We start from the raw sequence: 26,645 nt of genomic DNA, 5'->3' as shown, positions 1-26,645 counted from the left end.
CGTGTCCAGACCATCGTAGCTGGGTTTTGAGGACCATGACTTCGATGCTGGTGGAGTTGGCTCTGTCGAGGACTTCCTGATTGGTGATTCGGTCCTGCCATCGGATCCTCATGATTGACCGGAGGGAGCGTTGGTGGAATTGCTCCAGCTGTTTCATGTGCTTCCAGTACAGTGTCCATGGCTCCCAACCGTACAGGAGCAAGCTGAGGACCACTGCCTTATACACTTTGAGCTTCGTCACAGTGTTTACACCTCTGTGTTGGAGTGCAGCCATCTGAGTGCCTGCCTGGCCTTTTGGATCCTGGCATTAATCTCATGGTCCAGGGACCCGTCGTTGGCAATGGTGCTGCCCAGGTACTTGAAAATATTGACGTTAGAAAGCTGCGTGCCGTCGATTGTAATGCACGGCTGGTTAGTTGGCCTCCCTGGTGCAGGTTGGAACAGCACCTCTATTTTGCTGAGGCTGATAGTCAGGCCAAACAGTTTTGTTGCAGTGGAGAACCTGTCCACAATGGTTTGGAGATGACTTTCTTGGTGGGCCATGAGAGCACAGTCATCTGCAAAGAGAGCTTCCAGGATGAGTCTCTCTGTTGTCTTTGTTTTTGCAGTCAGGCGGCAAAGGTCGAATAGTGAGCCATCCAGTCGGTATTTGATGTAGACGCCCAGGTCTAGATCCATCACAGCATGTCGTAATACTTGGGTGAAAAATAGGTTGAATAGTACTGGAGCAAGGACACAGCCTTGTTTCACGCCATTGGAGATGTTGAAGCGATCAGAAGTCTCTCCACCAGATAGGACTTCCCCTGTCATGTCGACATGAAAGAGCTGGATCAGTTTGACAAATTTTGCTGGGCAACCGAGCTTGCTGAGGATCACCCACAATGCGTCCCTGTTCACTGTGTCGAACGCCTTTGTCAGGTCTATGAAGACAATGTAGAGACTCAGGTTCTGCTCAAGGCATTTTTCCTGCATTTGCCTCACCATGAAGACCATGTCGATGGTGCTGCGATCTGGTCGGAAGCCACATTGTGATTCGGGCAGGTTCTGCTCTGAAACAGATGACAGGAGTCTGTTGAGTATAACATGGGCAAGGATATTTCCAGCAGTGGAGAGTAGTGAGATGCCTCTGTAGTTTACAAATACACACTTAATAGACTATGGTATAGTGTCAACATAACTTAGATATATACTGGAAAGCCAAAAGATTGTGTGATTGCTTTATTTTGAGATTAGCTTTATGTCAGTGGTCAGGAACTGAACCCATAATATGTTGTAAAGGAGAAATGGGCAAGCCATGGCAACAGCTTCAATATAGGGTTTGAGAGATAGTGAGGAGTCTAGGATGACTCTTAGGTTTCCAACCCAAGGAACTGGCAAGGATTATGTTGCCCTCAGCAATAATAAGAAATGTGGAGGGGGAAGTGATGGTTTAAGGGGAAAGATAATGAATTAAGTTTTGGATATGTTGAGTTTAAGATACCTACAGAACACTGTAAAAATAAAAAAAAATTATAATGGCAAACTATACAAAATATAGATAGAAAAACTATTCAAAACTGTTTGGATACTTTAACCAATCAGATTCAAACTGTTCAAAAACTCCTCATATACTTTTAATAGAAGTAATCAAAAGTATCCTCAAGTGATGAAGTGAAGCTCAAATGTGAACTTCCTTTTAGGGCCAGGAGCAAGGATGCTAAAGAGACTCTTATTATAAAAATAAAGTATTTATTGAAATATATAAGGATAAAGAAAGGATTTCTAATTCTAAGGAATTCTAAATCCACCCAAATAAATTCCCAGGTTCCACAAGGAACCACTTCTCCTCTGTTTCACAGGCTACACTACTCCTCCCTGATCTAACTAACCCAAATTTATACTATCTAAATAAAAACTACCACTATTATCCTTATAAATCTTAATGTCACCTTCAGATTACAAAATAGCAAAGCTATTTTTGAGTCTCAACGAGAATCAAGTTAGGTTTTTCTTTGGTCTTCTCAGAGTTGAACTATCTATAAATACCACAATAGATATTTAATAATGTTCCCCAAGTTGGGAAAGGAAAACACTGAGCTCCTTCAGATCTTTTCCTCAGACAGAGAGAGAGGCAAAGATGATACCTCCTCCAGTGCTGAAAGAGTCTCTGAGAGTGTGTCTGCCAACTGCCAGAGAGTAATTGACATAGAAAAATGGTTATAACTGTCACATCTGAAATTAACATGCTCTCTTGGCTCTGCTTCAAACTCCAGTTCTTTTCTCAAACCAACCACTTCTTATATCTAAACTAATAAAACAATACTTATTTTCTTGTATCATCCTTACAACAGTCACTTCAAGATGTCTGAAAAACAGAGATTTGAAATTGGAGGCCAACAGAGAGATTGAGTCAGAATAGGTAGAATGAAAAATCATCAGATAAGGGGGCAACTGGGTAGCAGCTTGAATTGAGAGCCAGACCTGGAGATGGGAGGTCCTAGGTTCAAATGTGACCTCAGACACTTCCCAGCTGTGTGACCCTGGGCAAGTCACTTGACCCCCATTGCCTAGCCCTTAACACTCTTCTGCCTTGGAACCAATACACAGTATTGATTCTAAGGTGCAAGTTTTTAGGGGGGAAAAAAAGAATCATCGGATAGAAAACAATAATTGAATCCATGAGATAACCAAACGAAGTCATATAGATGGAGAAGAGAAAGAGAACCCTGTTCAGAACCCTGGGGGACACCTATGGTTAGAGGCTGTGATCTGAAGGAGGATCCAGCAAAGGAGTCGGAAGGAGGAGCAATCAGATAAGTAGAAAGAGGACCAGGATGACATAGTATTTGAAATCTAATGAGAAAAGAATATCAGGGAGGAGAGAGAGTGATCCACAGTGTCAGAGGTTGCAGAGAGGTCCAGGAGAATGAAGACTGAGAAAAGACCATTGAATTTGGCAATTAGGAGCTCATTAGTAACTTGGGAGAGGACCTTTTTGGTGGAATGATAAGGTCAGAAACCAGTCTGTAAGACAATGAGAGAAAGTAGAGGCACCTATTGTGTAAAATGACCTTTTTGAGTTTAACTGCAAAGGGCAGAAGAGAAGATGATATAATTAGCTGGGATGAAAGAATCACGTGAAAGTTTTTATCAGGATAGGGAAGACACAGGCATGTTTGTAGACAGTAGGAAATTAACCCATTAGCCAGGAGAGACTGAAAATAAGCAAAAGAATGGAAATGGCAGAGACCATGATCTGTTGGAGGAAATGGGATAGGATGAGGGTTAGACAATCTACTAGGGGGGAAGAGGCAGCAGGGTAGCTCAGTGGATTGAGAGCCAGGCCTAGAGATGGGAGGTCCTGGGTTCAAATCTGACCTCAGATACTTCCCAGCTGTGTGACCCTGGGCAAGTCACTTGATCCCCCATTGCCTAGCCCTTACCACTCATCTGCCTTGGAGCCAATACACAGTATTGATTCTAAGATGGAAGGTAAGGGTTTAAAAAAAAGAAAAAGAAGTCAGGACAACTGGAGATGGCCCAGGATGCAGTGGATGATCTTGGCATCTTCTGTGTCTGACCAAGTTCTAAACACTCCACAGCGCCTGCTTCAGCTGCCTTCGCGGCCAGTAGAACAAATTGTTCTAGTCTGCCCATTCCACCAGGGGAAATCTTCACATGCTTGGAGTAGACACCCTGATGACTCACCAACTGGTTTGAGGTTCATCTGTTATCCTGGTTTAGCCTGTTTTCTGAGATGGTTTTACCAGACTGTGCCCACTATGCCTGCTACAGCTTCTTGATGCCATAGGTGGGAGTTGGGTGCCAGGTAGAACCCAAAGGTGGATGAAGAGCCCTGAAAAGGGCTCAGCAAGCTCTCATGCAAGAGGTACTAGTCTTCTTTGAATTCTCATAACCCCATATCTATATATATTTGAATACCTATATATATATATGCCTATACAATATAGATAAATGAAAATATATTAATTTAGACATAAATATTTCCATATATATCTTGTTTGAATACATTTACATATACACATAATTCCAACTTGCTTGTATCTAGCTTGTTTATCCTATTACCCTGTGAGATTCTTGAAGATAAGTACTATTTTTTTTGCCTTTCTTTGTATTATCCCCAGAGTTCTTCCCAGCACATATTAAGCTCTTAAAATAAATGATAGCCAAATCTTTAGAAATCATTGTTGCTCAACTTTTTACTTTAATTTCTTAAGATTTTGCAAACTCACTTCTAACCTCATCACTAAACCAAAACATGTCCAAAGTTGCCCTCTAATTGCCAAATTTGTCCCTTTTTTCCTCTTTTCTTTCTTTCTTGACCTCTCTGCAACATTGACATCGTTCTCCTTTGACTTATGTGACTGCTTACTCCCTCTCATCTTCTTAGCTGGCTCATATGGGGTTCACTTCTCTCTTCTCCCCTTTACACTTGGTAAATCATCAGCTCCTATGGAATTACTTACCATCTCTACATAGATGACTTGCATTTCTCTGTAAGTCCAAGCACAGGAAAGCTCCAGTCCCACATAACCAATTGCCTATTGGGTGTTTCAAACTGCATATCTCAGACATTTCCAAATCAGTAGATCTGAAAGTGAATTAATTCCCCGCCTTTTCTTGAAAATATCTCCCTTCAAAACTTCTTGGTTTCTAGTGAAGATATTGCTTTCTTTCCAGCCAATCAATAAGCATTTATTAAATAGCTACTTTGTGTCAAGCACTGTGCTAAGTAAGCCCTGGCCTCCCAGGTTTACAGACTTGGAATTATCCTTAGTTCCTCACTTTCCCTCAGTCATCATATCTATCAGTGCCCCATCTTATCTATTCTACAACCACAGAATCTCTTGCATCCATCTCCCTCTCATTACTCACACAAGTATCCCCACCTCCAGGACCAAAGGACTGTTTTAATAGCCTTATCATTCTTGTCCCAGCCTCAAGTCTCTTCTCTCTCCCAAACATCATTCACTCAGTTGCCAAAGATTTTTACTCAATCTTTGACATTTCCACTCCTCTACTTAATAAACTCTAGTAGCTCCCTATAATACTTCTGGGATGATCTCCAATTTATTCTCTATATATCTTGTTTGCACACGATTGTTTGTGAATTGATGTCTTCATTTGACTACAAACATCTGGAGGGGGAAAAAAAGAACCATTTAAAAATATTTTGTGGCTTTTCTTCATTTCCCTATTTGCTTAGCACTGAGTCTTACACATAGTAGATATTTGATAAATGCTTATTGACTTGACTCAACTAGGAACAAATACAAATTCTGCTAAAATCTCAAAACCTGTCTCTAACTTTCCTTCCATCACTTAAATTCAGCTCACACACAAGTCAAGCCATCACTACGGTGTCATGGGTCCTCTTCAAAACAAAGAACAACAGCAATACAGCCTCTTGAAGCAGAACCACTCTCCCACCGGTAGAAGTAGTACCCAACAGAGAATAAATTCCAAGGGAAGCGAGATTCCAAATTCCAAGGCAGAGCTGAGAGTCTGTTGGCAATGGAGAGGAGCAGCCTCAGGGGGGGCTCAGGGGAGGAACTTAGCCCAGGGAGAGTAGCATGAGAACAACATGGAAGGAGAAAGAGTAGTGGAGCCCGACAGCATCACAAGTGTCTCTTGCCTTTCCTTGTGCTTCCTGAGTGTACCTGGTTCTTCTAGTGTCTCCTATATGTGTGCCCACTCTTCCCAATGATACTCAGTTTATTTTTGGAAGAGTACATCTCTGGTCTATGGGTGAAAACATTTTGTTTCTATTAAACCATTTCAACAAATTCTTTTTCTTTGTGCTCATTTTGTCAACTAACTTCTGAAGTTGGATCAGTTGGTCGGGGCTCATGAGTCAGAGTGTTCAGATTGTGCTTCCTTAGAGCACCTTGAACCTGGGGAAGTCACTCTCATTGGGAGCCAACCTGCAGAGTGAGACTTGAGGATGCAGTCCCAGAGGGGTCACCACACAAACTGACTGCCAAATACCCTTTGTGGTCACTAAAGTCAGCGTTACTATCTGTATTTGAAAATACGAAAAAAACCACTTCTTTAGCTAACTCACCTCTAAAGTGCTTTTCCCACATCTCTTTGAAGAGTTAAGAGATCACTCTTGCAGTTTTATAGATGCAAAAAACAAACTCTGGAAGGCTGGTGTCCCAAAGCAAGTGAGTGGCAGAGTCAAGGTAAGTATAAACTTCTTTACTTGAAGTGTTGTGCTCTGTAACAGTTAAAATTAGGGAAACTGAGGCAGGTAGAAATTAGTTTCTCTCTGCAAGGAGTATTATATTTTTTAGAGGTTTATTTTTAAAGGTTAAGGACTTAAGAATATACAAGTAAGAAAAGGCACGTGCCAGGTGGGCCATGAGGCCCACCCAAAATTTCACATCATGAGACACCTCTGTTTGCCAGCGGAGACAAGAAGTAAAGAGAGCCTGCCGTGGGCGGAGACCCTCTAAATAATCATTTTGCTCTCTGCCCATTTGAGAATTCAGTGAGATTAGAGGGCATTCTGGGAGCTAGCAAGGACTCCGGGGGAATGGAGTCCAGAGTTCAAATCTCAATTTTACAGCTCCTTCTACTACATTTGGCAAGAAGGCCAACAACTGAAATTCTAACTCAGGACCTTGGACACCAAGTCCAATAATCTCTCTAAGTTGCCTCTCTACCAAAACTTACCTTGTCTTATTGCCTTTGAGCTATTTTGGGGTGGGGTGGGTTTGGGGATGTTGAGTTGTATCCAACTCTTCATGACCCCATTTAGGGTTTTTGTGGCAAAGATTCTGGAATGATTTGCCATTTCCTTTCCAGCTCATTTTACAGATCACACATTTACAGAATTATGTTTTATAGATGAGGAAACTGAGGCAAAAAGGGTTCAATGGACTTGCCCAGGATAGCATAGCTAGGAAGCGTCTCAGGCTAGATTTGAACTTACTTTGCCTTACCTCCAATTATTCAGTGACTTAATGATGTTTTTGTTTTATTTTGTTTTCATATTCAGTGAAATACTTCTAGTCTAAAGAAGAGAGAAAAACTCTCATGCTATAATAAAAAAGACTTGCAAAATTTCATTTTAAAACTTTTACAGACAAATAACGTGAGAAACAAATCAAGAAAGATAGCAAGTCAATGTGGGTTCCAAAGATACATTTCACCCAAAGAATGCATTTTTAATGACAGCAGCAAAAATCAATAAAGTCTGACTTTGAACGAGAAAATAATTAAAAGAGCAGCACTGTTCCCATGTGGCTTGCTAAGAGCTTTTTAAAGACTAGATAGACACTTTTAATTAAGGATGTATCATAATTCCAGAAGGTATGATCTCTCACCAGAAGAGCATTCTCAACACTTGAATATTGGCTGTGGTGAATAAAATTCATTTCAAAGGCTCAATGACCTCAAAACTCTGAGCACTGAGATTAGGACAATACATTGTAGATCAACCATAGTTTCCTCCTTATAGGTATCTCTGGTTTAAGGGGATTTTTCATAACTATGCTGTATTGACCCCAGAAATGCTCCCCCATGCTGGAATGTTATAATAGAAGCAAAGAAAGAAACTAGAAGATCAAGGTTTTCAAAAGCAAAAATCACACAATCTGGTTGGATAGCTGTTACTTGCTCCATCATTGATTTCCTGTTAGGGGAGTGCACAGGCAGCATAATTTCATCATCAATCAGCAGAACAATTTTGCTTCCATGCATGTTGTGATAGACACTGTCACTGATGGATTTCACTGTGTCAGTAATAGCCAATCTCTTCTTCCTCCTTGGAGAAAAGTCAGGACCGAGGAGGTGATGGACCAAAACATTATTTGTATGTAGAGATATCTATTTTGTCAATGCCATGTTCTCTAGGAGTTTTTCCAGAACTAGGCTGTAGTGAGTTTTGTAGATCATGACAGTCTGAACATCAAGAGTTTCATACATCTCAGTGCTTTGTATAAATGGTAAGACAGTATTGTAATTTCTAAACAACTCTGAGATTCAGAGAGTGAGTTCTTAAAGAGCTTGGGGGCCTGGTTGATTTCTGATTGCAAACATTGGCATCTGATGGATGCCTCCTTTCTGGGCTCAGGGAATGGATATGTATGGGAAATGACAGTCCTGAGAATGCAGATCATAAGAGAACCCAGAGCTACTTGAAGAAAATCTGTCCCTGAACTGTTTAGGGAAATTTTTTTTTCTCATTCTGCTGACCTGGTTTTTACTTTTATTTTTATAATTAGGAAAATGTTGCTGGAGAGTTTGCAGCAGAACATGCATCTTTGTGGTAAATAATTCCAATGATGATGGTGATGTTCAAGACTCACCTATCCAAATAAGGAACCATGATAAAAAAAAGTCTGGCTATTTTTTATTGAAGTAACTGCATCTCTTCCAATCACCCTGCTATAGATACTTATTGATTGTTTTTGTTTCTTTTAATCTCTTGGTGAATTCTTGATTGGTTTCAATCAGTAGAATGACAATGAGTAGAGGATCAAAAAAAAGAATTAGTCTTAGGGAATACAAGGAGTCATTCTGATTCCTTGGACAGCTCCCTCCCTCTTTACTCCTCCCCAGTAAACATACCATGAGTGGGAGGAAGAAAGAATAAATACAAAGACAGGTGTCTCAATTGTTAGGATGCATGTATTTGACATCAATTTTCTCCCCAATATTCCATAAACCTCCCTGAAATGTAACAGATGGGACAGCTAGGCGACTCATTGGATAGAGAGCCAGGCCCAGAGAGGGGAGGTCCTGGGTTCAAGTTTGACCTGAGACACTTCCTAGCTGTATGACCCTGGACAAGTCACTTGACCCCCATTGCCTAGCCCTTACCATTCTTCTGTATTATAACTAATGCACAGGACTGATTCTAATTAAGGATTTAAAAAAATATTTAAGTGACCCCCCAAAAAAGCCATGATCTTGTGGCTAACCTGGTGATGAATATGTATTTAGTTAGTCTGGTCCTTGGATGACAGAATTGTAGTCAACCATTAGATCTAGATTTGAAAGTATTTTGAGAGGGCAATTTGGGGGCTCAGAATAGAAAAACAGGCCTAGAGACAGGACATTCTGGGTGCAAGTATGAACTCGGACTCTTCCTAGCTACATAACCCTGGACATTCACTTGACCCCAACTGCCTAGCCCTTACTACCCTTCTACCTTAGAACTAACACATGGAACTGATTATAAGATGGAAGGTAAAGATTAAAAAAAAAATTTTTTTTTTAAGTATTTGAGCTTCACAAAAGCTTTCAGGGCTTGCCCTGTACTAGTGTCAGCTTCTGGAAGCCAGGGTCACCTTCACTGCATTATTAGGCATCAGAGAAGGACTTCAATGGATAAAAACTTCATTATGTTAATGTAAATATTACGGTCCAAGTCTCAATTCTTACCTTCATTGAGAGAATTGCAATCGCTAATTCTCTTGTCCTTGACCTCTCTTCTAAATGTCATTCACACACACACACACATATTTATATATTTCCAGCTGCCTTCAGAACATTTCTATCAGAACAAACTACATAAAGTCTCAGATTCCATTTACCCCAAACTAATTGTCTTCTCCTTAAACCTGTTCTTCTTTCAGATTTTACTAGTACCCTTTCTGTCTCTTCACTATTCCTGAGGTATCTTGATGCTATTCACTATTCCTTGAGGTATCAATCTCTACTTACAGTGGTAGGTTGGATCCCAGAGTCTGGCTATTCCAACCACCCTCAGTGTTCTACAGGGTAACCTTCAGTGTCCAGGGATGGTCTCCCTAATCCTGTCATTTATAAACCCCCACTGGTGTGCTTTTCTTACTGTTATCAGTGAAATCAGTTAGTCAAACAATAATTAGCTTTAAGAAAAAAAGCATTTACCAAGTTTATATGATAAAAACAGTTGGTACAAAGTATCCCTCCCAAGACTGTGATAACTCTCTGCAATAAATATTGAGTTCAAGTAAACTGGGCTCAAGCTTAAAGAGTTCATGTGGCAAAGACGTTAAGTCATAGCTACCTTTTTTCCTAGAATTCTTAAAATGTTCCCCTTAGGTATGGTATAAATTTTCTGCTGAGCTCCTTGTAGAGTCAGCCTCGAATCTGCCATTCTTCATTTCATCCAGTTGATCCTCAGCACCTCTTATATATTCTTCTGTCATTTATTGTTACTCTGGGAACATTGATAGATTGCTGATGAAAAAGTCCAAATCCTCCAGTCCATTCAAGTTCACTAGGTGTTCCCCCTCCAGTCAAGTAGGGAAAGGCAGGTGACCAAGGTGTTCTTCTCTACTCATTCACCTCTAGCAATTTCTTCTCTCTCCTCTCTGCCACAAGATATTAAAATCTCTGGGTCCCAAACTGCATGCTTTTCACAGAAGACTTTTTAATGATGAGATGTCAACAAGTTACTTCACCCAATCTGAATACAGGACACTCCATTTCACATAGTACTTTTCATAGATATGAACACTGAGCAAAGGCTTTATTTTCACTTAGTCTGAAGTCTAGGATTAAGTGATTCAATAGAGATATATTCTCACTTGACAAAGGTATTAGGGTATAACATCTTGTCGGTTACTTTAAACGGGGAGGTAGGATGATTCGATTGATTTACTCAATTGACTCCCAACTTACAATGACTTCACCATTTATCCTATCTCCCATATTAAATATTCACATGAAATATTCTTCAACTTCTCCTTCTTCCCCATCTCTTATATACAGAAAAGTCCCTGTGTCCTTGGAGGATATGTTCTCAGATCTATCTCAGATGATTGAAACTGCAGATATAAGTGAATATCTGTTGACCTCAAGTGTGATTTTTTTGTTCATACATGTATATATAATAAAATTTAATTAATAAATACATAGTAAGATATTACCAACATTAAATATTATTATACAGTACTGTACTTTCTCAGGGTATGTGGATGTTCAAGGAGGACTAGCACCTCTAGTGTGAGGACTTGCTGAGCCCTTTTCCAGGCCTCTTATCCACCTTTGGTGTCTACCTCTCACCTGTGGCTCCAAGAAGCTGTAGCACACGCAGCCAGAACACCCTGGTGAAACCATCTTGGCAGACAGATCGAGGATAACCACTGAGCCACAAAGCTACTAGAAAATTAGGGGCAGGGGTCTATCCCAAGTGGATGAAGACTTCTGGTGGAATGGGTGGATGAGAACAGTTTCTTCCAGTGGCCACAAAGGCAGCTAAAGCAGGCACTGTGGATCACTTAGAGTTTGGTCAGACATTGAAGATGTCAGTGTTATCCACTGCATCCCAGGCCATTACTACTTGTCTTGCCTTTTATCTTTCCATTGGACTTTGATGACTCTGGAACAGAGAGTAAGGCTGATGACACTCCACTTCTGCCTCACATATCTATTCTTTTCCCATAAATAACCACATGTAACTGAATCAGCAGATGCCAGATCAGTGAATGTGGGGGTCCTACTGCATGATCAACAAGTGAACAAATTCTGTCTATTTTATCTCCACAACAACTCTTGCATCTGTTCTTTTTTCTCTGTTCCCACTGGTACCATCCTTCCCCAATACAAACCCTCATTATCACCCATCTGGAATATAGAAATAGCTGTTTCCCAAATGTTCCATCTTCAGTTTCTCTCTTACCAATCTGTCCTTAAGGCTGCTGCTACTTACTTCAACTGCACGCTTCCCATTGATATGCCAAGATCAATTGATTAATTGGCATTTATTAAGGGCTACCAGGTGACAAGCAATGTGCTAGGAATACAAACACAAAAGCAAAGTTATTCTTACCCTCAAAAAACTTATAACATGGGAGACTTGTACACATAATGGTATACATAAAAGGAGGCACATAAAACTATTCTGTGCCAAAGGGAAGAAGATAATAGCAGCTAGGGAAACCAAGAAAGGCCTTATGTGGAAGGGCATTTAAAAACCCCTCACCTTCCAACTTAAAATCAATACTGAGTGGTAAGGGCTAGGCAAATGGGTTAAGTGACTAAGCAAGGTCATACAGCTGGGAAGTATCTGAGGCCAGATTTGAATCCAGCCTGTCACCAGACCTCGCTCTCTACTCACTAAGCTGCCCCTAGAAGGACATGTTTGAGGTCTTGATTCCAAGAGACAGGGGTGAAGAGCAGGTACATTCTAGGAATGGCAAACAGCAAGTGCAAAAGCAGGGAGACAGAAATGGAGTGCCATAAGTGAGGAACAGCAAGGATACCAATATAGCAGGATTGTAAAATGTGTATAATAAGTCTGGAAAGTCAAAATAGTGCCAGATTATGATAAATCTTAAAATCCAAACAGTTTATATTGATTCTAAGATCATTTAAGCTTTTTTTTTTTTAAAACCCTTACCTTTCATGTTGGAGTCAATACTGTATATTGGCTCCAAGGTAGAATAGGGATAAGGGCTAGGCAATGGGGGTCAAGTGACTTGCCCAGGGTCACACAGCTGGGAAGAGTCTGAGGCCAGATTTGAACCTAGGACCTCCCATCTCTAGGCCTGGCTCTCAATCCACTGAGCCACCCAGTTGCCCCCTTAAGCTTTTTTTTTTTTTGATAGATGTAATTGCAGTGATTTCTTTAAGCTTCTAATGACCCATATATAGCAAGGTATGAATTTAAAAAAGCATATTTTCATAGTGCATTTACCAATGTCATAGAAACTGTCCTATATGGAGCTCAAATGGAAGATGGCTTCCCTGTAGATGGTAGGGTACTCCAGACATTCTTGATGGGGATAATATTGCATTTATTAACATAAACCTCATAATAATAAAGGATTCCTTCAGTGAGATGCTTGAACACTTAAAAAAAAAAAAGATGGACTTGGAAATCCACCTACAAAAAGCCCTGTGAATAATATATGCAAATTGGTCAGTCTAACATGCAGTTTAATGGGTAGGGCAATTGATATAATTTGTCAGAATATATTATAAATTAACAATAAGCTGATTTCAGAATTTAATAAAGAGGAATAGTAGAGTCTGGTTTTTATTTTTGACATTGTCTAATTTTTTCCATGTTTATAAGCATCTTTCTAACACAAAAATTCAGCTTTTTTACGTTTTTTTTACATTTTTAACATTAATATTCACCCAGTGATGTTACATAGTTGTGAATTATTGAACTTACAAAAAAAACAAAAATTGTGGCTGACCCAAAAGGTAATGGAGAGATGTGCAGTAAGAGTAAAAAGACTGAAGTGTATTGTTAACAACTTACATAGTAGAGGCAGATTGGCTTATGTGGGTCAGTCCTTTAAACATATGCTGATATTCTCCTCCTGATTTTAGTTGAATAGATAAGTAGATGACTCAGTGATTTATACTGTGTGATGATGAAAAGTCTCCCCAAATGGCCACAGAACCAGAAGAATTGATGACTCAGGGTTTGCTGAACTGGTGCTATGCAGCCTGGCCCTATATCACTTTTTCTTTGCAACTATGAGGAGACAGGATGACTTTGAGCTACCTCCTCTAGAGCCAGGTTGGGGGAAGGGTCCCTGCTTTGGCTTTCCCCTGGTCATGGTGGCTAGGTACACATGGCCACCTCTGTTTCTGAAGTTTGCTCTTTCCTGATTTTAAGTGATTAAGTATTTGAAGGCAGGTATATACAGAATATGTATATATTCTTGGACACATTATGTGTCCAAGATATTTAGAAGTCCCTTCAGAGATTCTCCTGATGATCACAGACAATACAGCCAGCAGAATTTTAGTGGCCAATGCCAAAGGCAGTAGCTGGAAATGGGTACAAAAGATAGGCACCCAAGGATGGTGATGACTTTAAGAATTGTGACCCTTCAGCAGAGAGGGACCAGAAATGGTCTCAAGAAAAACATTGATTTTGAGAGTTAGGATGAGTGGGTTAACCAGCATAATTAAACCTAAGGAGGAACTTAAAGAAGACCGCATGAAGGGAGGGAAAGGATTTCCACAGCTGAGAGTGGGAGGTACCATTTTGATAGATATGTTCTCTACATGTACCTCACTGACATTGTAATTTACTCCCCCCAGGAGTGTTGTTCTGAATTTAGCTAGCACACACTAATTCTTTGGTAGCTTAGTTTCAATAATTTAACAAATATTTGGAGATCATGTAATAATAGGATACTGACTTAGCCATAGTAGAAGGATATTCAACAAGATTGGTATTGAGAGATCTTCAAATTGATTGGGCTGAGCAAAATTCCATTGGCTGAGTGGCCCATCCTATCATACCAAACAAACCCCAGAAGGCTTCTGGAATTCTTTGTGGCTACTTTGTATTCCTAGTGACAAGGAAGTGATAAACCTTTTATTCCCTGAGTCAATCCAATCTTGAGGATGGTCTCACTATCTCTTAAGCAGAAACATTAGTCTAACCTGCAAAGGAGACAGAGTTGGAGATAGTGCTCTTACCACCTACCTATATAGGAACTCTCCTAGGAGAGTTCATTCCCAGATGACTGGGAAAATGCATTATAACTACTGTCCCTGCCATGTCATGTCAACAAATCCCTTTTCTAAAAGCTAAAGGACTTTGTTATTGGGGAACACTCCAAAGGAGTCTTGGGAGCTTAAAGTGCTAAAAAAAACCTCAACCCAGCCTATCTCCAGAACCCCGAGAGTACAGAGTAGTTAGCTGCCCTCTGGGAACCCAGCCTACAAAGATAGGTGCATGTTGTGAGAGTGACCCCAGAGGAGATATAACACTGCATATAAGAGATAGGACAAAAAATATCATGATTGGCTGTGATAGACTTAGCTACTCTCAGCAATGCAATGATTCAGGACAGTTCTGAGGGATTTATGACAAACAATGTTATCCATCCCTAGAGAAAGAATTGTTGGAGTTGGAATGCAGATTATATAAATAGGCACTTATTTTATGTTTGAAGTACCTTGCAGGATAGTTAAAGTTTGGTAACCTAGAGAGGAAATGACAGTTTATTTCTAGAGGGTTCTAGAGGTCTCTGAAAGTAGTTCTTCATGTGAGGTACGTATTGTTGATGTCAATAAAAACTGGAGAAACTGAAGCTCAGTGAAGTTCAAGAGATTAGACAGGGTCATTTCATAGCTCATGGCCAAACTGGGACTTGATTACTTAGATCTTCTACTCTAAATCCAGTGGGCTTTCCACTACACAGCCCTGCTCTCAGAGCATCCCTGTGGAAATAAATATTGCTTCCACCATCAGGAACGTATTATTCCTATGGATTAGTAACAAATTCAAATAAATAGATATAAATCAGAGGCCTTGGCAACCTTTTTGACAACAAAATTATTCTAGTGCTTCAGCTAGACCATTTGGGAATGTAAACTCTGAACATAACAAATTCTATTCAATAAAGAATGATTAAGTATATGGCCTTCTTTCTGACTCTGGGGATACAAAGATAAAATGAGCCTGATTTCTGAACTACAGATGCTTATAATGAAGGAGATATAATAGGATTGGGAGGGGAAGAGGGGGAATGGAAGGAGAGAGGGAAATGGGGAGAGAGGGTGAAGAGATTTTTCTTCCCCCCTCTTTTCTGGGAGAGAGGTAGCCAAGTCTTGTCCCCCTGACAGAGGGAATATATCTCCCCAGAGAATAGTTCTGGGAGAAGGAGGATAAGAACTAGAGAGATTAGCTTTGTCTCTCCTTCAGTCCCAGCTATTGTTGAGAGGCAGGATGGATTCTCCTGCTTCTGGTCTTTTTAGTGAAATAACAATATTAATATGGAGGGGTTTAGGATGGAAAACACATAGGGATTAACATATAAATATTTTGCTTTTATTCAACTAAGAAGAGAGGTTTGGGAAAGGAGGGGAGGGGAGAAGGAGGTCTTACAACTTAATCCCTTAGTTTAAAACTCCTAACTAATAATCCTATCTTATTTTATCCTGAACTCCTAAGGGCCAGTCCGACAGAAAGTGCAGAGATCTTACATATAGAATCTTTTGGCAAGTAAAGGCTGGAGTCCAGATGAAGAGTCCTAAATGGTCTAGAGAATGGCTGGAGCTCCCAATCTTTCCCTTGGTCCACCCAAGGATAATTGGGACACTCCTATCCACTCTTATACAGAGGGTTGCTTGCAGGATGATCCAGAGATGTCCACAGGAGCACAGATCAGCAACCTCCAACTTCTTTGTTAACTGCAAATCCCCAAGTGAGTTCAACAGTCTCCTCAATGGTTTGGAACCTTTCCCCTGCCAGCTCTGGGGATTCTCTGCCTGTCAGTCATTCTTATGCACTAAGCATTATATTGTGACATTAGGGACACCCACTGTCACTTCCCTTCAGAAACCTGGGGTCATCCCACTATGAAGGAGTGATGTTGTTCTTTGGGTTAGGCAGTTTGGATCCCGGGATCCTGAGCTAATCTTCCTCTTTGGGGAGAGATGTGGTTCTCCCCAAATCTTCTGTCCCCTTTCCTAGTGTTGGAAACCAGCCAGACCTAATTCTAAAGTAGTAAACAATTTATTTGGGTTCACACAGGAAAGGAGAGGTAAGGATATTGTCAGGCAAGAAAAATGGGAGTAGGAAACCCTAACACTTGTCCCCTCTGGCAGATTGGCCTCCCCAAGTTCTTGAGGTTCAAAGCTGAGGGCCTTGAACCCTCTTCTGACCACTGCTAATTGGTCCCTATTCCTCAGCTAACTAGCTTTTAATTCAGGAGTCCAGGAACAGGTCAGGGAGAGAGAGAAATCTCAGGGAAAGATCTGGATGCTCTGGCCAGCGTGAGAATAAATCCAAAATCCCCTTGAGAATTCTGGTAGCTGTTCTTGAAGAGTCTTACTGGAGGTGTTTTTGGGTCCCAGAAGGAATAACAGGTCCCAAACGAATGGGCTCTTTCTCAGCTTTGGGGAAAACCACCTTCCTCCTTCACCTCTCGACTGGAAAAACCTTTGACAGTTGGCTTCAGAGTTCTAATTCCTTTAGAACTCCCAGACTTCTCTCTTTGCCCCTCCCCCACTGCTCTTCAGCTGATCTCTCCTTCAGCCTGGCTTCTCATTGCAACTCCCTGGATCTCTCTTTCTTATATTACAGAGAAAAGGCACATATGCAAATAACTACAGTAAAAATTAGATTGTAATAAGGGGCAATAAAAGGTGCTGAGTGATAGGAGAGATTGAAGGCAGTCAAGATCATATCCAAATAGGAGTATCATTAGAGTATAAAAATACTGAGGATAATGTCTAGTGGAAGGAGGACTGAGCAGTGATGCAGATGGGCTTAATTCTGCCCTTGCCTCTATGAGGAACCTTCAAAATAACATGTAAAATGAGGGAAATAGTTCTTAACCCATCTCCCTTTCTGCATGATGGGAAAAATAAAATGGTGATTTTAGGACTGAAATCAGGAAGAGACTTTCAAGATCATCTACTCTAAACCATCATTTTAATTTTTTCCTCAGTTTTATGGGGAGCCAAAGATGGTCAAGTAAAGCAGAGAAGCTCAAGGTCACCATGAAATTCCCCTCCAACCAATATTAAAATAAACGCCACAAAACAAATAAAGGAGTGAAAGAATCAACAAGGTGACAGAAACAATTCTCAAGAAAAAAAGAAAAACTTAAAAGGTAGGCAGAGAACATCTGGGGCAAGGGGGTGAGAGGGGAGCACAGTCAGCAATAGGCCATAGCAAGGAGTGAAAAACAAGAGTAAGCCATACATCCATTGTTCCAGGTTCAGAACTTAAACCCAAGCCAACATAAAATGTTTTATGGAGGCAGTTAGGTGGCTCAGTGGATTAAGTGCCAGGCCTGGAGAAGGGAGATGTTGGGTTCAAATTTGGCCTTAGACACTCCCTAGCTTTGTGACCCTGGGCTAATTACTTAACCCCAATTGCCTAGCCTTTACTGTGTATGGAATCTTTTAAAGGTAACTACCTTTTAAGGGTTTAAAAAAATGTATTATAACTAGAATATCAACATAAACTTTTCCAAAATCACTGAAATCCAGAAAAAGGATTTTATAGGAAACCATGACTCTATTACCTTGCTTTAATAAATATATATTCAATTTAATACAATACTATAAACATTTCTCTGCTTCTCTTCCTCTTTTGAACTTCCTTCTAATCTCTTCTATGTATTTTAAAATTTCATTGACATTCTTCCTTTCCTTCCTCCCTTCCTTTCTTCCCTCTTTCTTTTAGTTGTTTTCAGGGTAGAAATAGTTCTGCTGGTTATGTGTGCTTCACTTTGCATCAGTTAAATCAAGTTTATGGGTTTCTCTGACTCTCTCCTTTCTGTCATATTCTATGGCACAATAATATTCCATTATATGAATGTTGTGCTTTCTTTATTCATTCCCCAATTCATAGACACCATCTTTGTTTCTAGTTCTTTACTACAAAAAATGGTGCTGTAAAAAACAAAAGGTTGCATGTTTGATGCCTTTCAACTATAAAAGAGCATTAGTATTTCTGGGAAAATTCCCAAAGTGATCATTGTTAGGGGAAAAAGGAAAAAAGGAATCCTTAAAAGTTGGAGTATGAATTGTATGGAAAGCTGACTGGATGGAGAATTAATATTATATTTGGAGTAATTTCTGATGTGAGTCACAGATAGTGATATGACTATGGAAATTAAGGCATTGTGAGTCAGTGCCTATTGTGAAAGAGTGAGAAGTATTAGATTCTCCATAATTTGTAGTTATATGTCAAAGTGAGGATTTACAGGGTGTGGTTTACCACTGCAATGAGCCTTGATTTGGGAAAGACTGGAAAGAGAGTGAGGATTAAAGTATTGTACGGAAGCAAATATCTCCAGGCTAGAGTCCAGCCAGTGATAACACATAGTTGTAGCCATTGTGCTTATTGTTTTTATTTCCTTTTGTGTCATGTTAATGCCTTCCCTCCTCTTGTTTAATATGGAAGAGAAATGATAATAAGCTGAATATCTCAGTAAGATATGAGATATCTCAATATCTCAAAATTATATCTTGTTCTGGTCCCACTGACTACCATCACCACCCTTTAGTCAATAGGGGCAGCTATGTGGAGTAGTGGCTGGAGTCAGAAAGACTATGATGCATTTACCCCTGATACTTCCTGAGTTCAAATCCTGTCTCAGATACCTACTAACTATGTGACCCTGGACAAGTCACTTAACCTTGTTTGCCTTGATTTCTTCATTTGCAAAGTGAGCTGGAAAAGGAAATGGCAAATCACTCCTGTACCTTTGCCAAGAAAAATGTAGTCACAAAGAGTCAGACCCAACAGAAACAACATGATGTGTTCTAATTCCATAGTCTCCCACCCATCTATCTTTGTTAAAAGGAGAGGAAGATGACTTCATCTATATCTTTTAGGGGATGGTTGAATTTGGCCATTAGAATTATGCAAAGTATCATTTTGGTTTTTGTTGTTTATTTGTATACTATTGTAGTTATTGTGTGTATTATTTTCCCTGATTTCCCTTTGTATTAGTTTATATGTTTTCCCATGCCATGTTCTGGCCTGGGTCTCTACTTTTAATATGAGATGTTGGAGCATTTGGGACATAAGTATAGGCAGCTCAAATCTCCACCCCCAAGGAGCACACCAAACTGGAATGCAAGCAATAAATATGCCACAGATAGGAATCATTGAGGGTTGCCACCAAGGTGTCCACCTGGAACAACAGTAACCTGAGTCCAGGATCATTGGGAAGAGAACCCATCAGTGCCTCATATGATGTTTGAGAGGAAGTTGTGCAATAACTTTTCAGGCCCTAGGGAGAAACTGGGGGAGGCTACATGTCTGAACATCAGGCGACAACATGTAGAGCTGGTGAAGCAAAGGCCAAGCTACTTGTTGATAATGCTCCACATCTTGGAGAAGCAGCCGCCAGTGAATGGCAGCAAGAATAATGAACAAAATATAGGGAAGGGGTGGGTCCAGGTTGAGGAAGAGCAGATGCACGTAGATGTGTAAAAAAGACTAGGGAGGACTCACAGCACCTGGTGAAGAAAAGTTGACAGTCCAGAAATCATGGAATAAGACCACATATAGGAGAAGAAGCTAGGAAACCATTCCTAGAACATTGTGGAACTCACTGTCAGGAGTGCATAGAAGATCTTAACAGGTCCCCCTGGGTTTCCTATGATGCATTTACCCCTGATACCCCCAGAGGGAGAGAGGCAGAGGGGTAAACAAAGGCAGCATACTGTTGGACTCTGAAGAGGCTGCAGCTATGCATTTAAACTGGCATCTCCTAGCTGCCCATAGTTGTGACAACTCTCTCCAATCTCTCCCAGTCCTCCATCCAAAAAGGAACTACAGGACAGTCTTCTTATGCTAGGAATACGTGTGGTGAAATCTTTTTATTTTAATTAAAACCCTGATCTTAGAGTCAATCAGTACTATGTGTTGGTTCCAAGGCAGAAGAGCAGTAAGGGCTAGGACTGTGGTGGCGAACCTATAACACATGTGTCAGCACTGACACACATAGACATTTTTGATGACATGCAGAGAAGTATGGGGCCTCATGCCAAGAAGGACATTTTCTCGAAGGGACACACCACTGGAGTTATGCTCAGTTTTTTGGTGAATTCTGACACACCAAACTCAAAAGATTACCCATCACTGGGCTAGGAAGTGATGGTTAAGTGACTTAGGTCACATACTTAGAATGTGTCTGAGGCCAGACTTGAACCCAGGACCTCCCCTTTCTGGTCCTGGCTCTCAATCACTGAACCACCTCACTCCCCCACAGTGTGGTGAAATCTTTGCATGCTACATACATTGTACAGAACTGGGAGTATGACCATAGAATTAGTATTGTGCTTGTAGTAATTAAGTTAGTGGGGAGGGAGAGCAAGCATAGCAGATGAAGGGGTGTGAATCAGAGTGAACCCGTTGTTAGGGATTAAGATGGATCAGAGTGTGTACCTGGTAGTTTGTGTATGATTTGTCTGTTGCTAATGCCCAAGGGTTTCGAGTATAAGCTTTAATTTGTAGCCATAAGGAAAGAGTAAGGAATAAGATGCTCTGATGAGAAAGGCGTTAGGGATATAGGTTTCTCCTACTGCCTACCCACAGAGTTTTTCTTGCACATGGGGAAACTGATGATAAGCCCTCCTGACTGAATTATGCACTTCTTAACCCTCAGTAGTTTTTGCACAGAAAAAGGACTCCAGGGAAATTAATCTGGTGCTTCAGATGTGAATTTGATAGCAATAAAACTGTAAGTAGGTACATGAGAAGCCACTCAGTGGAACCTAAGATTATTGATTCATGGTGATCTTTTAGAATGGTGCAGGAGACAGAGTGTTGGGGTTAAAGTTGGGAAAGACCTGAGTTCAAATCCATTTTTGGATTCTAGCAGCATGACCCTGGGTAAGCCCCTTAATCTCTCTACCTGCCTCAGGTTCCTCAACTGTAAAATGAGGACAAAAATAGCACCTAACTCCCAGGACTGTGAGGATCAGATGAGACAATATTTGAAAAGTGCTTACTATGTGCCTGGCACTTAGTAGGAACTCCATAAGTGCTTGTTCCCTCTCTCCTTTCCCTTTTAGTATAGCAAAAAATCCCACATCTTTTCCCTTTTTTCCAGGGTGTATTATCTATTCAACTCTTGCCCAGCTTATACTTGAGAGGATAGGGATAGGCACTGGACTCATGACTTCATTGGTAATGAAAACTCTTGGGTAAGAAAATTTCCTCTACTCATGTGGGTCAAGAACCTTTTCTGAAATTTAGTCTTGGAAAGGTATTTAGAGCACTGGGAGAATAAATAATGTGCCTTGGGTCACACAGCCATTAGATGTCCAAGGCAGAGTTTGAACTCACATCTTTTTGGCTTCAAAACTGACTCTTAATGTTGGAAGTATCTTAAAGGCTTTCTTTTTCGTTCAAATGGAAATATTAAAAAATATTTCTCTGGCCTAAGAACCCTACTGAACTTTTCCCTGTTTGTAGGTAAATATGTAAAAGGTAAAGAACAAAGGCTAAGGTTCCCGAAAATGGACCAAAAGTGATATGATAACCAGACTTAACTTCTGTCTAGGTAAGGTTGTTGCCTTCCCACCCCCTGGAGTGATTTATCATAAAGACCCACTTAAAGGCAATCTTCCATTTTCCATTCAAGGACTGAAGGATTTCATTCCTTCAGGGAAAAAATCAAGGAAGGAATCCTGTAGTTCCACTCATTTTGAGAAATTAATTAACTATTGTTCCAGAATGTTAATCCAAAACCATATGCGGTTATTATCTCATTTGTGATAATAATTCACTTTACAATTATCATCTCATTTGAGATAAAGCATTTAGCACAGTGCCTGGCACATAATGAGCACTATATAAACGTTAGCTGTTATTATTCTTACCAAATCACCTTTCATTCTGCTCCAATGCCCTAGCCTATCAAGATTTTTTTTTTTTATTCTGGCTCTACCATCCAAAATATTAGCTGCCCTCCTACCTTCATTTCATCTTCAGATTAGACAAGTATGCCCTCCATGACTTCATCTCATTCTTGTAAGAGGAGGAGTTCCTGGCAGTGCCAACTTTGTGGGGAGAAGAGGCTCCACCACATGGCAGCTAAAGCCAGAGGGACAGCACTGGACTGTGAAAGCCTTAACATGAAGAACTTTGCCCTCCCCTATAATCTTGAGTTACTCAGGCAATGAAGGTTCTATGTGAAGGACAACTACTTCTCTTCCATCTTTACATTCTTCTCCCTTTCAGGAGAATCCGTAGGTGAGTCCTATAAGGTTGGAGACCTACATGTATTCCTGGGATAAAAGTAGGATTGATGATTGATGAGAGAGAGAGAATGCAAAAAATGGACTTGGGTTCCATCTGAGATATTTTCAAATAGAAGACAATGTATTTCAAGTTGTAACAAATGGAGGGGTAGACATGGACAGGTTAAAAAACATGTCTTGGACAGTCACTAAATTCCTCACTTCACAGGGTTTTGGGGAAGATCCAGTGCAATGATACCTAAAAAGGGCAAATCCTCTACAAGAGAGAGAACAGTTTTAAGCTTCAACAAGCTAAAGATACACTATGACTTTGGGGACAAGTGAAAAGAAAGGTGAGTTATTGCTATAATACTCAACACAATACTGGACGACCCTGAGCCTCTTCCACATTGGTCCCCATTTTTATTAGATGCAAGACTCATTCTTTATTTGGCACAAGTGAGTAGATACCACTATTTAATTCTGAGGATGTTGGGTACATAATAAAAAATGTTCAAAACTACCCAAGGACTTTGAGTCTTATCTTTATTGTTTTTATAAAAAGGCATTTTGAAACATGGTGAAAACTTATTAGTAAGCTCTCCTTCCTGTCCTGCCTCTTTCACAAGAACTCTCTATCTGGCTCTGTGAATATAGTATGTTCTCCTTTCTCAGAAAGAAATGAGAAAAGGGACTCAGCTAAAGAAACTAGGATCTTAAAGAAATATTTTGCACTAACCATCCTGAATAGAACATGTCCACCTCATCTAAGAAAGGTATTGCCATAGTTTTTGTTAGTTTTTGTTGTCATAGTTTTCTTAAAACCATATTAACACTATAAAATATAACATTTGCCTGTCTCTGGGGCCTCAATGTTCCTCCATTTCCCAGTTTTTCAGATATCACAAACAACAGCTCAGTAATAATGTCCACAAATTCTTTCAGGAACTCAGGACATAATCCATATGGACCAGGTGGCTCAAATGCATCGAGAACATTAGTTATCTGTATTTAGTTTTGATGCCTTTTCCCTGCTAACTATTTCTGTTCTTCATCTTTTTCAGCCTGAAGAGCATTCTCCTTGGTAGGGAAAACAGAAGCAAAGTTGTTAGGTCAGTTTACCTTCTCTCTATTGTCCAATGACTGCTCATCTATCCCAAGCAGGGGACTTAGGCTTCTTCTTTTTCTTCTTCTTGCCTTCAACACTGCTAGGGGAAAAAAATGCTGTTTTTATTTTCCTCAGCACTAAAACCATAGAGTTACTGGTGACAGTATTAAATGGCAGAAAAACTCATGTCAGGACTGTTATTTGTTCCCTATCCCTCATCCTTTATATCCAATCAATTACCAAGTACTTATGAGTTTGCCTCAGAATCATCACTCCCATTCATCCCTTTCTCTATATTCTCATGTCCTCCCAACATAGGAGTGGCTCTCATGCACATGACTGGGCTGTTGCAATACTTTTCTTACATCTATCTCTGCCTTCACTCTCTCCCTTCTCTACCCTATCTTTTATGCCACTGTCAGAGTAATCTTTCATTTGCATACACCCAGTCATGTCTCTTCTCTAATCAGAAGCCTTCAATGACTTCCTACTACCTATTTTTTCTTTTTATATCTTCCTTTTAATTTTAAACTTTTTTCTTAAACCCTTACCTTCTGCTTTATGTATTGGTTCTAAGGCAGAAGAGTGGTAAGGGCTAGGCAATGGGGGTTAAGTGACTTGCCCTGGATCCCACAGCTAGGAAGTGTCTGAGACCAGATTTGAACCTAGGACCTTCCGTCTCTAGGCCTGGATCTCAATCCACTGGGCCACCCAGCAGCCCCCTATTTTAATCTTAAACACCACAAAAAAGCATTTTAATACATGGAGACCACAAAAAAGAAGATTCTGTATGAAGTCATAAATCTCCATTCCATAATACTTGCTTTTAAAATGTACAGATATATGATATATTATGCATGTTACTTTCAGAACCGTCCTGTTTATCTGTGCTTCCTTCTGTTCTCTTATGTGAATATTAAAAAATATTTCAGTATTCCTCTTTATTTGGGCAGCACTGGGCTCACTACTTCCCTCCCTTGACCCATATTCCTCTCTCCTCCATTAAGTGAAAGAAAATGGAGTGGATGGGTGGCAGGAGAGGGGGGTGGTTGGAATTCTTATAATTCTTATAACAAATAAACATAGTTAGATAAAATGAATCCACAGAGTGGCCATGTCCTAAAATAGATGTCTGCTCTTTGTGTTCATCAGCTACCTATAAAGTAACAAGCTTTACCAATTGTTTCTCTCACTTTCCAGATCTTTAGACACCAAAGAGAGATGGAATTCTTGAGCTGAAAAAAAACAAGTGACACAGAATTCTTGTTATAGACAGGGCAACTGCTAGAGCCCATGCCTTGGTCGATTGCCAGAAAGCCCCCAAAAGGAGTCAGACATAGTTTTTTGCTCTCTCTACATCCATCCCTTGTTTCCTTGTTGCATCTGCTTCACATTGGGAAGAGAGGCAAAGAATGTGACCATGCCAGGCAGGGCTTCAGGGTTCTTTGAGGACAATCTGCTGAGATAAATCCAAGTTATGAGTTGGAGTCAATCCCTATCACTAGCAAAGGCTGAAACAAGGTAAGATGTATAGTTTGTTTGTTTGTTTTTTCTTTTCATTAGTGGATTCTTGTGAATGAGTTTAATCACCATTCACAGGTTTTTACATTTCTCTTTATCCTGAAACCTTCAAAAGATTTATTTTGAATGGGATTATCACAGCAGCCTACCAAAAAGGAATTTATACTTCAGGCCACAGTGATGGTATTAAGAGGAGGAGTAATTACCCTAAATTGTTATTAGACTTGGAAATTCTATTGGTCTGTTGCAGATAATTGTTGTATGACCTTTGTGTTTCATTGGTGGTTGGCCTATATCATTATTTTTATCACTATCTCACTGTTTTTCAAACATTTCAGTGTAATAGTTAAAAAGATTATGGTAACCATTTATAATAATTAAATGTTAAATTATGAGGCTGTTAATAGCTTTTAACAATTTGCTCTAATTAAAATAGAGATATAGTAACAGAGGGAAATGTAGGAAGGAGGTAGAAAATATTACCTAAAATTGGGATATTAATGCATTGCTGGTGGAGTTGTGAATTGATCCAACCATTCTGGATGGCAATTTGGAATTATACCCAAAGGGTGCTAAAAGACTGTTTGCCCTTTGAGCCAGCCATAGCACTGCTGGGTTTGTACCCCCAAAGAAATAATAGCGGAAAAGACTTGTACCAAAATATTCATAGCTGCACTCTTTTTAGTGGCAAAAAAAAAACAAAACTGGAAAATGAGGGAATGCCCTTCAATTGGGGAATGGCTGAACAAATTGTGGTATATGTTGGTGATGGAATAGTTTTGTGCTCAAAGGAATAATGAACTGGAGGAATTCCATGAGAACTGGAATGACCTCCAGGAACTGATGCAGAGTGAATGGAACAGAACCAGGAAAACATTATACACAGAGACTGATACACTGTGGTACAATCAAATGTAATAGTCTTCTCTACTAGTAACAATGCAATGATCCAGGACAATTCTGAGAGACCTATGAGAAAGAACACTATCCATATTCAGAGGAAGAATTCTGGGAATAGAAACACAGAAAAAAAAAACAGCTGCTTGATCACATAGGTCAATGGGGATATAATTTGGGATGCTCTAAATGATCACCCTGTTGCAAATATCAATAATTTGGAAATAGGTCTTGATCAATGACACATGTAAAACCCAGTGGAATTGTGCCTCAGCTATGGGAGGGGGGAGTTAGGGGAGGAAAAGAATGAGAATCTTGTAACCATGGAAAAATATTCTAAATTAATTAATTAAATAAACTTTTCCAAAAGTAAAAAAACAAATTGTCAGAGAGAAAAAAAAAAGAAAATATTGCCTAGGTAAATACCCTATAATTACCAATCTTATGGGATCTGGCTCACCACTGACAAAGGCTCCCTCAGGTCCTGATC

This window comes from Monodelphis domestica, chromosome 1, assembly GCF_027887165.1.
Source record: "Monodelphis domestica isolate mMonDom1 chromosome 1, mMonDom1.pri, whole genome shotgun sequence".
Classification (NCBI taxonomy): domain Eukaryota; kingdom Metazoa; phylum Chordata; class Mammalia; order Didelphimorphia; family Didelphidae; genus Monodelphis; species Monodelphis domestica.
This window is presented reverse-complemented; position numbering follows the sequence as displayed.